Source organism: Cavia porcellus, unplaced genomic scaffold (assembly GCF_034190915.1).
Source record: "Cavia porcellus strain 051 isolate PalLab524CR breed Dunkin Hartley unplaced genomic scaffold, mCavPor4.1 scaffold_17, whole genome shotgun sequence".
NCBI classification, from domain to species: Eukaryota; Metazoa; Chordata; class Mammalia; order Rodentia; family Caviidae; genus Cavia; species Cavia porcellus.
Genome location: NW_026947500.1, coordinates 68,492,114 through 68,509,551, shown reverse-complemented (window position 1 = coordinate 68,509,551; position 17,438 = coordinate 68,492,114). Strand labels below are relative to the sequence as shown.

The window sequence follows — 17,438 nt, the reverse complement described above, 5'->3', positions numbered from 1 at the left end:
AAAAAAGTAAAATAAAATAAAATCCCCGAAATTCAAAGATCCAATCCAAAAATGACCATCTGAGATGAATACATAATTCTCAGATGAATACAAATGGCAAATAAATGCATGAAAAAATGTTCGTCATTATTGCTCATTAGAGAAATACAAATTAAAACCACACTGAGATTCAATTTCACTACTGAAATAATGGCCAGGATCAAGAAAACTACCAACAACAAATACTGGAGAGGCTGTTGGGAAAAAGGAACTCTCCTGCACTGCTGGTGGGAGTGTAGACTGGTGCAACCATTGTGGAAGTCAGTCTCGAGATTTCTCAGAAAGCTGAGATCGGAAGTTCCATTTGTTCTAGCTATTCCACTTCTAGGCATATTCCCAGAAGAACTGAAAGCATCATATCACAGTGCTATATGTGCACCCATATTTATAGCAGCACATTTTGTAAAAGCCAGATCTTGGAAGCAACCTAAGTGTCCACTAACTGAGGAATGGATAAAAAATTTGTGGTGTATTTATACAGTGGAGTTCTACTCAGCTATAAAGAATAATCACATTGAGATATTTATAAATAAATGGATGCTGCTTGAGACAATACTCATAAGTTAAATAAATCAAACTCACATGTGTAAATACTAAATGTTTTCCCTAGTGTAAGAAATGGTAAGATTACGTAAAAGTATATGGTAACCATCATTCCCCATTGTATTGCTTTGAAGCTTTATAATGTTTTCATTAACTAAATAGAATGGCTTTATTCTGGGTTGTTTGATCATGTTGTCTGTGATGGTATGAACAGCTGTTTTGTAGAAAACAAGACATTATAATAGCTAGTGCTGATTTAATATCATCTTGTTTTGAAGTCACACCAAAGTTTTGTTCTTCTGTCTCCATCAATTTCATCATGTTGTATCTTTTTGCATTTTATTATATGTGATAGTATAAACAAAAATTTTTATAGTCAAGGAGATAAATAGAAACCATTTTTCTCATTCTGTTGGTTCTTAATACCCTGTAATATTTCATTCTCTTGAATAGTTTTACACAATCTTTTTATGTTTGATACTATAGTGCATGAAGGTATACTCAAATATTTCTAGGAAATCGACACTATGGTAGCTACTGTTATGTCCGATTGTCTTGTGGTGCAACAGTATGTTGCATAAATTGTTCTGTTTTCACCTATGTTATTGTGTTCTCTTTTATCTTAATCTTCTTTTACAATTAAAAAATTAAAGAAAATAAAGTATATACTGAGAATAATGGGAATCAATGGGCAAATCTGCCTGTAATGGCTAACACAGCTTCTATGGATAAAACATAGTGAAAGTGTGCAACTATGTAGTAGGTATCATGTACAATGCCGACTACATGACAATGTTTAATGAAGAATTTGGAACACAGTGCCTGTTAACCCCCTTACAGTAAATAGCAAAATAAATCCTAGTGCTCATAATGTTGCTAGAGATCACTTGACATTTCTGCCAGTAATGCTGCTAGAGATCATTTAATATTTCTGCCATGTAATGTTGCTAATCAAAGGAATACTTTTACTCCTTTAGGAATTGCAATAATTATAGTGGCAGATGTAAAATGTGTTTGTTTATCCACATCTATACCAGTGGTAAACATGTGATGAACTCATACAATAAAACTCAATAACCCAATAGATATTATAGATCATACTATGCCCATGTAACTGAAAGACTCTTTTTTTTAACCAGAGTATTATGTGATGATATGTGAAATCATGCCACAGCCTGGTAAAATAAGAATACAGATGGGGTGACCAAAGAATCAGAATAAAGGTTGATACAGGATTGGGTCTTCGCCTCTGGCAGGGACAAAGGTTTGTATTCAGGTTTTGGTCTGTAAGTAGTATTGTCATGCCTGCAGCAAGTACAGATAGGACTAACAGAAGAAGGATAGCAGTAATAAGAAAAGATCAGATGAATAAGGGAGTTGTATTGTGTTATTGCAGTGTGCACATCATGCCATAATTTAGCTTCCTCATTTATTTTAGGGCAGTACTAGGGATTCAACTCAGGAATTTGTGCTTTGCAAGTAGGCACTCATGCCGTTTAGCTATTTTCCCAGCCACTTCTTCCTTTCTTATCCTTATTTGTTTTATTCCACTCAAATCGATTTGCTCTGTCTAATGTTTCCAGAAGAGGAGCAGTGATTATGGACATCTTTGTCTTGTTCCTGATTTTATAGTGAAATCTTGCAGATTTTGTACATTTAGAAAGATGTTTATTGTATATGGCTTTTATCATATAAAAATAAAGACCATCTATTCCAATTTTCTCTAGAGGTTTTATCATGAGAAAGTGTTGGACTTTATCAAAAGTTTTTTTCTACATCTATTGAGATAATCATATGAGGCTTGTGTTTGATTCTACTGATAGGGCATACTACATTTATTGATTTCTGTAGGTTGAACCATCCCTTGTATTCCTGGGTTGAATCTCACTTGGTCGTGCTGTGTAATCTTGATGATTTGCGTTATCTTTTCTGCCATTATCTTATTGATGATTTCTGAATCTATGTTCATTGAAGAGATTTTCCAGTAGTTCTCTTTTTTGATTGAGTCCTTTTCTGATTTTGCTATTATGGTAATGCTTCCCAGAGTGAGTTAGGCAGAATTGTTTTACTTTCAGTTGTTTTTTTTATTTCAAAGATAACTAAACCAATTAATATATAACAGAATAAAGTCAATCAAAACAAAGCAAGTGATACAAGACTTCAAAGCAACACAAAATCAACAGTGGTTACTATAATGCCCCTTGCCATTTTCAATATAGCAGCAATTACCCTTAGGAACAGTGAAAGTCAAACAAAACTGAACGCAATAGAACCAATAAAAACCAATGAATGCAGTTATAGAATTCAAAGAAAGATAACAATAAATCCAAAATGGCTACCATAATATTTTTATCTTCAAAATGGTTGCTCATCCCACTGAACATAATGAATCAAATAAAACAATGTAGAATAAAACTAAACCCAAGAAAACAATAAAAATGATAAGGGACCTCAAAAAAGACAATAGAGAATTAACAATGATTGCCACCTTCAAAATGTGATTCCCCCACAGGTGCTGCACTGCACATTGTTTTCCTCTAAATAGATTCTCAGGCCACCAGATCTACATCAGCAAAGTCAGCAAAACACTAAACACTTCAAAAACTAAATTGTATCTTATCCAAATAGCCATCATCATAGCCTGTATTTCTTCAGATAGTCCATCACTTATAGGTGGGGGGGGCTGAATTTGGCTCTTGTTTCCCAGCCTGCACACCAGACGGTGCTGGCATCTGACTCTCTTGCTCAGTAGCCTAAGCATGGCACTGATTCTCAGGAAGGGCTCACTTCTTGGTGACTTGTTAATCTCTTCTTCTGCATTCTGCAAATGGCCTTCACTTTCAATTTCATTTGAGAGTTTGAGGAGTGTTGGAATTAAGTCTTCCTTAAATTTCTTGTAGTATTCAGCAATGAATCCATCAGGGCCTGGGCTTGTCTTTTTGGTGTGGTTCAAATTACATTTTCAGTGTTATTAACTGAAATTGAGTTATTCAGCAGTTTTACATCCAGCTTTAATAATTTTTATGTTTCAAGAAATCTGTCCATTTCTTTTGTGTTATCAAACCTTTGAAAGTAAAGGTTTTTAAAATAGGTATTGTTGATCTTCTATATTTCCACAATGTAGGGAATAATTTCACTCTTTTAAATTCTTATTGCATAAATTTGAGTTTTTTCTTTCCTTTTTTGATAAGGTTGCCTGGGCATTTATTAATTTTATATAATCTTTTAAAGAACCAACTCTTCAACTCATTAATTCTTTATATTGTTTCCCAGTGTCAATTGCATTAATTTCTACTCTACACTTCATAATTTCCTCCAGTTAGTTACGGGTTGTCTTGTGGTGAAATAATGTGTCCCCTACATTGTTCTGTTCTCCTCTGCTTTGTTATGTCCTCTTCTGTCTTAATCTCTTTAAAATAAAAAAAATAAAATAAAATAAAAATATGTATATAATTTCCTCCCTTCTTTGGGATATTTTCCTGACTTCTTGTTCTTTTTCTAGATGTTTGAGATGCAGCACTATTTTGTTTATTAGTGAACCTTCTGTTTTCCTGATGTAAGAATTCACCACAATAAATTTCCCTTGAAGACCACTTTCAATGCATTCCAAAGGTTCTTGTAATTTGTATTTGAACGTATTCTTATACATATTTTTAAATTTCTTCTTAAATTTCCTCTGTAACCCATTGATTATTCAAAAGGCTATTTTTTATTTTTCATGTGTTTGTGGAATTTTTGCTATTTCTTTTGTCATTAATTTCCAATTGCATTGCATTATGGTCTGATAAAATGTATGGAATAATTTCAATTCTTTGAAATTTATTTAAGTATATTCTATTTTAGAGACTATCTCGTTTGCAGATAAGAAGCATTTATATTTTGATGTTTTTGTAAGCAACACACTGTACACATCTACTAAGGCCATTTGTTCACAAGCTTCATTCAGTTTTATTATTTGTTTGCTGATTTTTTGTCTAGTTTACCTGTCTCTTTGTGACAATGGAGGGTCAAGGTCTCCTATTTTGACTGTATTGTTGCTTATCTAATTTTTCATGTCTACTAATATTTGTCTTACCTGGCTAGTAATCCTATATTTCATGCATATATATTTATGATTATAATCTTTTCCTGTTGAAGTTTTCTTCTAACAAGTATTTAGTGGCATTCTTTATGTCTTTTGATCACTTTTGGCTTGAAGTTCACACTGTTTGGAAATAGAATTGCTACTCCTGATATTTTCTGAGTTCATGCCACATGGAGTGCTGTTTTTAGTTCTTTGACATTAAATCTGTGAATTTTTTGAGTTGAATGTGTTTCTTGTATACAGCATATTGTTGGATATTTTCCTTAATCTACTATTTAAGTCTGTTTCTTTGGACTGGTAAATTAAGCCATTTACAATAATGGTTACAGCTGATATATATTTGCTTATCTTTGTAACATTACTTTCTGTTGTTGTTTTCCTACTTTTAACCCTGTTTAATCACTTGTCCTCCTTGATGACTGCTTGTTATTTCTAGTGTTGTACTTGGAATTGTAATTATTTATATTTTTTTCTAGAATACATCTCAGTTTTCTTTTTAGGTTTAGTTTTGTGGTCAAGAAGTTTTCAGGACCGGGGATTTAGCTCAGTGGCATGTGCGTCTACCTGTCAAGCTCTGGGATGATAGTGGAACAGTAGCAGCAGAATAAACAGCCTCTCTGAGAGAAACAGTCCAGATGCCAGAATATATCATTGTGGGTAAGACAAGAAGTAAGGAAGTGGTTCCCCTGGACCCAGAGAGAACCTAAAATGAGAATTGAGGCCCACAAAGAGAGTAAAAAAGAAAAACTTAAATGAAGAAGAAGGTGGTGGCAGGCAGTGTCTTCACCTGGAACTGGACCCACTGTATGAGAATTGTGTGAGCCTGGGGATGCATGGTGATGGTGATGCTAGATATACATAATCCCCTGTAGAAATACATAAGCCCCTGCAAGGAGATGCTGCAGTGGATGGGAATGGCAGACAACACTGCATTGGCTGGTGGTGAGTGCAGAGGACTCAGTACTCACATGGGAAAGAATGATTGGCCAGGAGCCTTTTTAGAGTCAGGCTGGATAAGTTCTGAACCAGAACTGCAGCCAACTCCATCCAGCAGCTCCTAGATGGGCAGTCTGGTGGAAACTGCTTGAACTGAGTCTCACCTCTGTGTGCATTCCAACAGCCATCACTAAGTTTCCTCACCTGTAACCAACTTGGCTTGGAGGTAGCAGCTAGCCCCTCCCCTCTGTGTATTCTATCAAACATGGTGATGGCTCTGTTCTTGACTGCCTGTGTACCCTCTGGCAATCATCAATGTACATCCCCACAGGTAAGCAGCTAGGAGGCAAAGGGCCAGCCCTGCCCCTGCGTGTACTCTTAACAGCCACCAGCAAACAAAACAGTAGCAGAGGTAGCTAATCAAGTGGGGGCAGACAGCAGGTTGCCAGAGCAGGAAGAGAGAGCCAGTAGATGTGCTGCTACTAGAAGCCCTTTTGCTGTGGGTAGCCAGCAGTAGAACGGACACACAGCAAGGTAAGCTCTGGGTAACTGTAGACAAGCTTTGAAGGCCCTTCATTCTTTCAAGCAGTCATCACCCACCAGCAGAATTAGACAAACACACACTTGTGTGCCTGCCACCACCCCAGGAGTCCCAGTGTAAACACACAGGCTGATAGAAGCATTTCCATTTCCATGCACTTCTGATCATCACGAAAGACCCAGTGTAGCTGCATAGTTCTAGAGAAGCCTGCTCTATGCTCTGCTATCTCACTGTAACCTAGAGATAGAGGAACCTAGGTACCTGTCCCATTCCCCTACACTGTGGAAGACAAGCCAACATAGGAAGAGCCTGGGGTCCCACACATGAAGGTGCAAAATGCAATCTCAGAACTCTAGCCCACACAAAACAAGTCTGGGAGGTTAAGGCATGGAAGAAAATGGAAGTCATACACTTGAAATCTCTGAGGATAGCAACTGAAGTAATAAAAAACTTCATGAGATTGTAAAAGCAGTCAATTCAGAAATATCTCAGGTAAAAGAAGAAATCACAAACATGCTGAAAGAATTGCTTAGCATCTCTAAAGTAGACATAGATTTAAAAAAGAAGAGCATTAGGAAAGTGATGGAAACCTTGAATAAATATAGAAAGTAATTACAATGTATGAAACAGATTCAAAGAGAGAACCAGAAAATTAAAAAGTCAATCAAAAGGTGGCAAAAGCACTTGAAAGAGACTGTGAAGATAGACTTCCAAACCTTGAAGATGGGATTGCAGCTAGTGATTGTGAAAGAAAAGATCTCTTAAAAATAACAAGGAATCAGGAAAGAATTCAATGGCTACAAGATGATGCAAAGAAGCATAATTTGAGAGTGATAGGTGTTGGTGAAGAAGCAGGGTTCAACACAAAAGGAATTCAAAGTTTATTTACAGAATAGCAGAAAACTTCCCAAACATAGGAAATGGATCTGGCATGCTGATAAGTGAGGCATATAGAATTCGAACTAGCCATAACCAAAGTAAATCTACACCCACACATATAATAATCAAGATCCCAGAAATTAAACCCATAAACAGAATATTAAAAGATGTTAGAGTAAAAGAAACAGGTCACCAATGGAAAACCAGTCAGAATCACAGCAGACTTATCAACACAAAACATCAAGTCAAGAAAAGTTTGGAGTGAAGTGTTTCAAACGCTTGAAAGAAAACAACTTCCAGTTCAGATTGATGTACCTGCAAAAGCACGTTTCAAAATTGATGGAAAAGCAAGATACTTTCATGATAAAGAACAATTGAAAGAATCCATGATGCACTTATGAGGAAACATTTATCTTTTTAATTTTATACTTGTCTACATGTATAATTATATATAAAAAATATATAGTATTTTACAGCTGAAACTCAGTTATTCTCCATATTATTATTAAATACAATGAAGTAGCTAAAAGAGAAAGTGGAAATTTACTAAAAATTTTTGTATGTGTTATAAGTGCAAGGTAGGTAAAATGGACGTGAGTAGAAATCATGAAGAGAATTGGATGAGTGCAACCTCCCACAAGGGTCAGGGAATCAGTCATTCTGAGATCCTGATTTCAAGTTTCTTTATTATAATTTCTCTCCAGGGATAAGAATGAAAGAAACATTTTGATATAATGAGGAGTTGGGATATTGAACCCTGAGAAATAAACATACAGTAAGAACTGGCCAATGAATGTTTTACTACAAAGTGCTCAGTCAGGTAACAACAGCTGCACTTTTTCACAGTGAGGATCCTGTTTGATCCAAATCCCACTGACTGAATCTGTGAGTCTGCTTTTGCTGAGCCAGATCTTCTGTTTTGCCAATACAGACTAGATGTTGAGTGTCATCCTCAGTGAAGGCAATCAGGTAACTTAAAGTCTCTTAGTTTACGATATGTACTTAAGGGAGGTGTTGTGCTACAATTTCAGGTGGGGAAAACCATTGTAAATGTATCCAATAGTACTCCTTTTCAAAAGAAGGATAAAGTTGAGATTTTATAGGTAAATGGCTTCATCAGGAGACCGTAGTCATAGCTAAAGTAAACCAGACCCACGTGTGTAAGCACCATATTGTCTCACTGCTGTGAGAAGCTGAATGAATAAATAAGATCCAATAAATATTGTGAATTGGTAAGAAACTGCTCAAAAGGAAAGAGAAATTGTGATGGGGGAAGGAGAAATGAAGGAATGAAAATGGAAAATAACATGTATTGTTGCAAGATAGTTCTTGAAAAGAAAGGTTTATATTACTATAGTTTGAACAATATTTTATGCCTATATCTTCTAGTCTCAGTAACTACTTTCAGAACAATAATTTGCAATGTATTAATTATTGTTACTATCCTATTATCTTGTTTTGAAGTTGTGTTTTTATCTCCTTCAAATACAAATGTGCATACATACAATGATACAAAGCAGATGTCTCATGAGCCTGCTTGTCTGTCACATTCTTGACATAATCTCATTTACACTTTCACCATTATTCACTCATCTCTCATCCTGCATAGCATTAAGAATCTGTTCCATCTCAAGTTCTTAGTTTCTTGATATATTCTCATGTTTATTTAAGACATGGCGGTAAAGTGTATGGATCAGTTGCATATAGCTAGTATATAACAATGTAGCAGTCTAGGTAGTATAATATCTGAAATTTATTTTGTCTCAGTTCTCGAGGCCAAAAGCTGAATAACTAGGATATAGAAATAATTGGTTTTTTCCTGGGGTTTCTTTTCTTGGGATGTGGATGTCTTATCTTCACTCAGTGTATTCCTATGATCTTGCCTGTTTGGAAGACTGTGTCCTAATTTTCTCTTCATAATAGAACTGAATCAGGTTGGATTTGGGGTCACTCTAATGGCCACATTCTTAATTAAATACCATTAGATTTTAAAGGACTTTTGCCTTATTTCTGTACTAATAAATTAGAATTTATGTAAGCAAGCTAAAGTAACAATGCCTAATGTTCAGGTTTATAATTTGTTTCATTTTCATTTTTATTTGTACATATCTGCAGTACATATTTATTACATGCATCTTGGGGAGTTGGTACACGTATGAAACTCTCCAGAACTAGATCTCCAAATTCAATACTATTCTGTCATATTGGGAATTAGGATATGAGCATATGAATTTGTAAGGAATCAGAGTTAATCAAAGTACACTGTCTTCCTGGCTTCTTTCTGATGCTGATACAAGTTCATCTCTATCCAGCGATTTTCTTTTAATCTGGTAGGGGAGCTCTGAGGGCTCTGAGAGAAGAGGTGGAGATGCAGAGAGGATGATCAATCAATAGCTTCCTAGTTCCCAAAATTTACTTATTCAAATTAGCAAATATTTTAAGTAGGAACAGCAGAGATCACGTCAACAGCACACACAAAGCAACCACAACAAATCCTAACCATGCATCACCACTCTCCCAAACCAAGAATGTTGACGTTTGGTTACATCTGTTTCAGAATTTTTTGAAATAAAATCATGAAAGAAAGAACACAAACGTGCAAATATCATATTGTTTCTCTGGCATGAGAAATAGAAAATGTAAAGAAGTACCAAAACACTGACTAGGTCTATGAAATGGAAAAACTCAACTTGGAATGGGAATAGGGAGGAGAGAGGGGGAAAGGAAGAAGGGAAGAGAAAAACCATGAGAAAATAAAAAGTGGAAACAAAGCTTCTGTAAACAAAGAGAGGAAGAGAGGTTGAAGTTAGAATAGGGGAATGGGAAAAAATGAATTAAAATATACAATATACAGGTGCAAAATGTCAAGGATGGATGAGATCATTATGTAAATCTAAAACATACATGGGGCAGCAACCCTCAAACCGCTGGGGAAAACTGAAGCCCTGTGTGCTCCCCCATCTGCTACTCACCCTGGGCCAACCATTCCCCTTTTCTTTCTCTTTAAAAAAATGTTAAAGATAGTAAAATGCAACAAAACAGTACAGAACAAAGCCAATCAAGACAATGCAGTGAAATTGGTACAGAACTTCACATCAGGATGCCAGGATAACCGTAATATGGTATCATAGTATATCTAGTTATCTTCATAACAGTTGTCCATTCAATCAGGTAGAGAAAAATCAAACCAAAAACAGAACACTATAAAACCAATCAAAACAGAATATTGAGTAGAGCAAGACAATTAATCAGAACAAAGCAAAACAGTGAAAACAATATTTGCCTTCAAAAACAAGACAGAAGGAAATCTCCCATATTTGCTATGTTGCATACTGTCATCCTCCAAAGAGATGCTCAGACCTCTGGCCCCAGTTCAGTATAATCAACCAATCAATACAAGCATTTATTTGCTTTGTGTACCTTAGTTGCGATTAACTCTGGCTTGAAACCATCCAGTTCTAGTTGGCGGGTGGGGGGAGGGATAGAATGCCCACAGGACATTTGATTCCCAGCCTGTATGCTGGTAGGCTCATGGGAGACACTGACTTATCCGCTCCCTTGAGTGCCTGTGGCTCATGGCACTTATCAGAAAGGGTAGCTTGTTCCTTTCTTGGTTGGTTCCCCAAGCGTGGCTGAGTCTCAGAAGATGCCAACTTTTTGTCTCACTGGTGTGCCTGTGGCTCACTTAAGGCAGGAAGGATGGCTTGTTGCTCTTCTTGATCATTCCTGCAAGTTCCAGCATGGCTGATTCTTGGGGGACACTGATTTGTTCTGTCCCTGGTGTGCCCAAGGCTTGCTCCAAACCATCCCATTGAGACTACTCTCAGGTCCCTCCAGGTGTCTGGACTTAAGTCCTGCAGGCTGCACTGCTCTCTAGCTGTGCCCAGGCCTTGGCGTAGTGGCCTGAGATATGGTCTGGTGCTCCCAGGGAAGTGCAGGAGCAGCAGGCCTGCCAGATTGATGCCAGCAGCTGGTGCTTGGATGCTGATTGATACTTGCTCTGAAAACATGTTTCCTTCTTGAGCCACTTGATCCTAGTCCAAGACATTTCAGATCAGTTCACATCCTTGAAGAGCATCTTTAGTAGAGGAAGGCAAAGAAGTGAAAACTTTGACTCATAGCAAGAATGCTTGGAAAACTAAATATGCTGTGGAAATGCTGGACATTTTGTGATATCAGTATTCATGTCCAGAATAAAATCTTGGCAGTGCACAAGGTGGTCTAGTAGCTTGTAGTGATTTCTTTAACTCTAAATTCTAGACCAAGCAGAGGATGAGAACAAGAGTGTGCTGGATCTCCATCTTGTTACAGTGACTGGCTTTATTCTTACTTTAGAATATACTTATGCACCTCTGTGAACACAGAAGATATTTCTATTGTTCTACCTGCTGACAGGAATATGCAAATATTTAGTATTACCAGCACATGCTCAGAGCTCATAAAACAATTATTTTATATAATACACCAAATAACCAGCCAGAAAAGAGTCTGAATACTGGGCTAGAAAATAATTCTAACTTCAATCATACTTCTCAAAATACATGCATTTTTTCAGGATCTTCACAGCACAGTGTGAAAAGAACCATTCCTGTCTGTTAAGAATCCCTGATAACGTGCAGAAACTAGATGGTTTTGTCTTCTGAGAGTCCTATGAAGGTTTGCACACAAACAAGTTTTCCCTAGGTATTGAATTCTTCAAATTCCTACACAGAAAGTAGAAATAAACCACTGGATACTTCCTGAACTTTACTTTGGACTTTTCCTTTTGGAATTAGTTGAAGGATTCAGTCTGAGAAAGCTAGGAATGCAAGAAACCTAGATTTGAGAATTACCTGTGGGTAGAAGAATGAGTGATTGTGTGACTTTTGAGGCACAAACGCTGCTTTGCCTCTGGTTTCTGAAGAGGATATCTGAGTCAACATACAAAGGAGAAGTGATGAGGAAATCCATGAAGGAGTATCTCAGTCGGTTAGTACATCTCAGAATTTGCTGAGTAATCAGCAGGAAGTGAATGAGTCCAAAAGTAGTCTTCCACTATAGACTCAGTACATTTAGGTGCTACTGAGGGTTGCCTGTAATACAAAGCACTTCTAGCACTAGTGCTCATGCAAATGATGATGATCAATGGAAAAATGTTCAGTATCCTATATTGCTGTTTCTACCATCAGTATAGAACCACCAAGTCCAAATGGGCCAGACAGACCTTTTCAGTGTCCAATCCATGGGGTGCAATTCATCTACATTCAGAACCTAAAACTGCACATGATTATACACTCAGAGATTGACCATTTCAATGTCAGCACTGGGGAAAAATTTCACCAGGGCTTACTCACTAAAGATGCATTGTTTGAACTATAAAGTGATTTCCTGTATCAAACTGCTTAAAGCAATAGCAAGAAGAGGCCCTTGTTCATAATGATCTTGGAAAGCATTTTCTTAAAACAGCTCCTCTATTCAAATGACTGTAGTGTCACAAGTCTCCTCCATCCAGAAGTGTGAAAGCACTTTCTCCTTCGGATCTCTTGCTGGGCTGGCAGGAAAGGAAGAAGAGAAGCCATATCACACAGAGACCAGATCTTAAGCTGAATTTAACAGGGATCATCCCCCCACTATCAGCATTGTCTTCCACAACTAGCTGGTTATTTTCTGGTTTGGCTTCATTTTTTTGGAAAATGTCTGTTTGATCTTTACCACTTAAATCGAATTTAATTTTTTTTAGGAAGAAAGTGTTGGTCAAGGAATCCCTTTTTTCTCTTTGTAAGCCCTGAAATTTATACCTTATGTTTCTTAACTGAGAGATTGTTTCTGCAAGGGCACAGAATCATGATGTTGAAACAATAGAAATCATGAGACCCAATAGAATCAGTTAACTTAAAATATGTACCACATTTTTTTCTTTTCATTCTTATAGATAGACTAACAACCATTCATTAAGGAAAGAATAGATGATTACTTTTTATCTTATGATGAAAGAATATGAGATAAACAAATTATCAAGCAGAATTTGACTAATAGCCTAAGTGAGGTTTACTCTTTGTGTTGATTTTTCGTGGTTTGGAAAATTGTCTTACAGGGTATTTAGAATCAGTCAACAGAAAATGAATAATGGTTTCTGTATAATCTCCTTGTCTATAAAAGTTTTTGTTTATATTATCACATATAATAAAATCCAATAAGATACAACATGTTAAGACCTTTGGAGACAGAAGAACAAAAGCTTGATGGGACTTCAAAACAAAATGATATTAAGTCAGCACTAGCTATTATGATGTCTTGTTTTCTCCAAAATAGCTGTTCCTACCATCCAGCCTTCTCTGCCTCATTTCTGTTGAGCTCTTTATCTGACATTGGTTGTCAGTTTGTCTTCTTCATTTCACTTTTGGCTCATTCATTGTGGCCTCTCTGCCACTGTTTTTGGAATCTTGGTATTTTTCTTTTTTAGAATACTGTGCAGTATTCTCTGTAGAGTTGAATTGGTGGTTGCAAATTACCCTAGTTCCTCTTTATCCTGGAAGCAGCTGGTTGTTCCCTCAAATTCTAGGAAGAGTTGTGCAGGATATATTAAACTTGGCTGGAGGTTATGATCTTTCAAAGCTTGAATTATTTCCCCCCACGCTGTTCGTGATTTGTTTGTTTATGCTGTGAAGTCTGCTGTAATTTTGATGGATGTTCCCTTGTAAATGATCTGTTTCTTGTCTCTGATGGCTTTTAATATTCTGTTCTTATATTGTATTTCTGGAATTTTGATTATTATATGCCTGGGTGTAGCTCTGTTTGGGTTGTACGTGGCTGGGGTCCTGTATGCCTCATACATCTGAGTATCTTTACCTTTTGCTAAATTAGGGAAATTCTCCTGGATTATTTCTGTGAATATCTTTTGTAGCTCATTTGTTTGTGTCCCTACTTCTTCTTTTATGTTCTTAATTCTTAAGATATAGATGCTCTTATCATCTTCTAGCCTTTGTATTATTGCTGTTTGTTTTCTTGTTATTTTTAAGAAGTTTTTCATTTCATGCTCCCACATTACAAATCTGTCCTACAGTTCAGATAACTATCCTTAGTTTCTTTCAAGCTGTTATGCCAGCTTTCAATGGAGTTTTTCATTTCCTGGTAATCTCTTTGAATCTGCTTTATGTATTCTCTATTTTCTCCATCAAGCAATTCTCCCCTTTTTTTTCTGTTCTTCCACTCCACCATCTGTTTTTTCTTGGGCAGTGCTTAGCATTTCTCTGACTATTTTACTTATATCTTGTTTTATTTTGGTAAATGCTTCACTCTTGAACTCATCTATGAGGCTCCAGAGATATCGCTTTATGTCTGTTGGTGGTGTGTCTGATATTGCATGTTTTCTGTTCTCATTCTCCTTTGCATTTACCTTTCCTGGATCAGTGTTCTCAGGATTGGCAACTGAGGACCCTTTCTTGTTGCTCCCTCTTCCCATCATTTTTGTTCCTGCCATGCAAACATGTATAGAAGGCCCAGTTTTTTTCTTTGTCAGTTACAATTTGTTTGAATCCACTGCCTAGATGTTCCCTCTCACTGCAGTGTACTAGGGAAACACAGACCTAGGCCGCCTCTGCTGGGCCCACCCCTGCAGGTCAACCTAGTGAAAGCTCTACTGCTAGGGTGCACTTCCAGGCACTAGGACCTGATTTGGGCTAGCCTACTGGGTCTTAGCAGCATCACCCAGGCCAAGTGCTCCAAACCAATCCCACTTGAGAGGCGAATATGTGACTAAAGTCACTGCAGCATCCTATTCTGGCTAGTCTGCCCAGTCCCAGAATGTCCTCTTTTGAAGCCTCCTAGTCTATGGAAGGGTCCCCATTCTTCTCAATCAACATAGGATGATGCAGGGATCCCCACCAGTGTGGCTCTCAACTCCGCTTGCTGATTCCCACTCTCAGAACTTTCACATCTCTCTCTCTCTGCTGTGCCAATTGGGATGCAGCAGTGGTGGCAGGAAATTCAAATCACAATTTCCAGGGGCTCAGGTTCCAGCTTCTGTGCTGAGATTTTATCTGTTCCAGTTATAGCACTGGGATCACATTTTCAGTTGGTTTCTCTCAGTTTAGTTCGTTCCTGGGTTGGCAAGCTATATCTTCCCTTTCTTAGGTCTCTGCACACCACACCATTCATAGATTCTAAGCTGGGTATCTCGGAAAGCCTCTGTAGCTGCTGTATCTATCTGCCATGTTCTCCCAGAAGTCTAGAAGGAAATTTGCAAGGGGAGTGCTCTCATCAAGATACAGAATGAGCATGAATAAACAAACTAATGTTGCACTTCAAGTTTCTAGAAAAGGAAGAACAAGTTATATCTATAGCCCTACAAGGGAGGAAAATATAAAGATCAGAGCAATAATGAACACAATTGAGGTTAAAAACAAAAAGAATTAATGAATTGAATAGTTGGTTCTTTGAAAGAATAAATCAAATTAATAGACACTTAGAAACGTAAAAAAAGAGGAAAGAAAAAAGTCTAATTTATGCAATGAGGAATGAAAAGGTGAAATATCTACAGGCCCTGTGTACATTCAGATTACCTATTTCAAAAATCTTGAGTCTTGTTGGGACTTGGAGGCATGAAAAAGAAAGCAATAAGTCCTCCCTCTTGGTAAAGTGGCATGAGTGAGCAGCAGATGCACCCGGAAGAGAATAAGTCAGCATCTCTGAGATCCAGCCATGTTGGAAGTTGGAGGGATGAACAAGAAAGCAGCAGGTCCTCCTTCCCGGTAAGCAGTGGCATAAGTGAGTGGTGGGCACACCAGAATCACAGCCTACTTGTGCACAGGCTGAGAATCTATCCCCTCCCCCTTTAGCAACTGGATGGTGTCCAGGATAGCCAGAGTTGATACAACTAAAGCACATAAGGCAAATGAATGCTAGTAATGTTGAGCTGATTATGCTGACCTCAGGCCAGAGGTCTGAACATTTCTTGGGAGGACGACAATATGCAATATAGCAAATATGGGGGATTTCCTTCTATCTTCTCTTTGAAGACAAGTACTGTTTTTACTGTTTTGCTTTGTTCTGATCAATTTTCTTGCTCTATTCAATATTCTGTTTTGATAGTTTGATAATGTTCTGCATTTCTGCATTTCATTTGACTTTGCTATACCTGATTGAATGGACAACTATTGTGAAGATAACAAGATATACTATGGAACCTATTACTGTTATTCAGGTATCCTACCCTAAAGTTCTGTATCAGTTCCATTGCATTGTTTTGATTGGCTTTGTTCTTATTTTGTTGTATTTTACCACATTCAGAACAAAAACAAAAAACAAAAATCTTTACACATGGGGCCGAGGATTTAGCTCAGTGGCATGAGCACCTACCTTGCAAGCAGCCACTGATCTCCGGTACCAATAAAAGAAATGTTTACACATATAGGATGCAAAACACAGAAGACATGGACAGATTTCTTGATATGTGTGAATTGCTGAAGCTTAATCAAAAATGTAAAAATTATGAATAACTCAATATCGGGTTATGCAATCGAAAGTGCACTTAAAAACTTTCCAACAATAATAGTCTATATCTTGATAGATTCACTGCTGAATTCTGCAAGATATTTAGAGAAAATTTAAAGCCAATATTTCTCATGCTCTTGTAAAGCATTGAAAGGGAAACAATACTCCCTAAATCATTCCTGGAGGCAAGTATTATTCTGATACCTAAACTAGAGAAAGACCAAAGCAAAAAAAAAAAAAAAAAAGAAAAGAAAAAAGAAAAAAAGAAAGAAAAGAAAAAGAAAAGGAGAAGAGACCAATTTCACAAATGAATGCAGAAGCAACACTTCTCAATAAGAATCAAATGTGGCAAGTCATCAAGAAAATCTCATATCATGACCAGTTGGGATTCATACCAGTAATGCAGTGTACTGTGATGAATACACACTTCTTAGATGAAGAACTACAAATGTCAAATAAATATTTGAAAAAATAACATCACTGGTCATTTGAGAGATGCAAATTTAACAATAACAAGATTACACCTCACTCCAGAAAGAATGACTAGCATCAAAAAATCAAGCAGTAACACATGCTGGAGAGGCTGTGTATTCCCACTGTTAATGGGAATACAGAAATGTGCAACCAGTATAAAAATCAGTAAGAATATTCTCAAGAGTTTTCTTTGGACCCAGGTTTTCCCCTTCTGTGTGTCTTCCTGGAGGAATGAAGAACAGTATACCACAGTCATACATGTGCATCCATGTGTGCAGTGGCACAATTTTTAATAACTAAATCTTGGAAACAACTAAATGTCCATCAACCAAGGAATGAATAAAAAAAAGGTGTCCTTTTTAGACAACAAGATGCTATGAGCCATAAGGAAGGAAAATTTTTGTACTTTCACGGGTAAATGAATGCAATTGGAGACTATATTAAGTGAAATAAATCAGACACATCTATAAA

General features: G+C 37.0%; 1 pseudogene; it reads left to right on the top strand.

Moving 5' to 3' along the window:
- Nucleotides 1–11,148: 11,148 nt before the first annotated feature.
- LOC111757666 (zinc finger and BTB domain-containing protein 44-like) lies at nt 11,149–12,438 on the top strand (annotated as a pseudogene).
- Nucleotides 12,439–17,438: the final 5,000 nt, after the last annotated feature.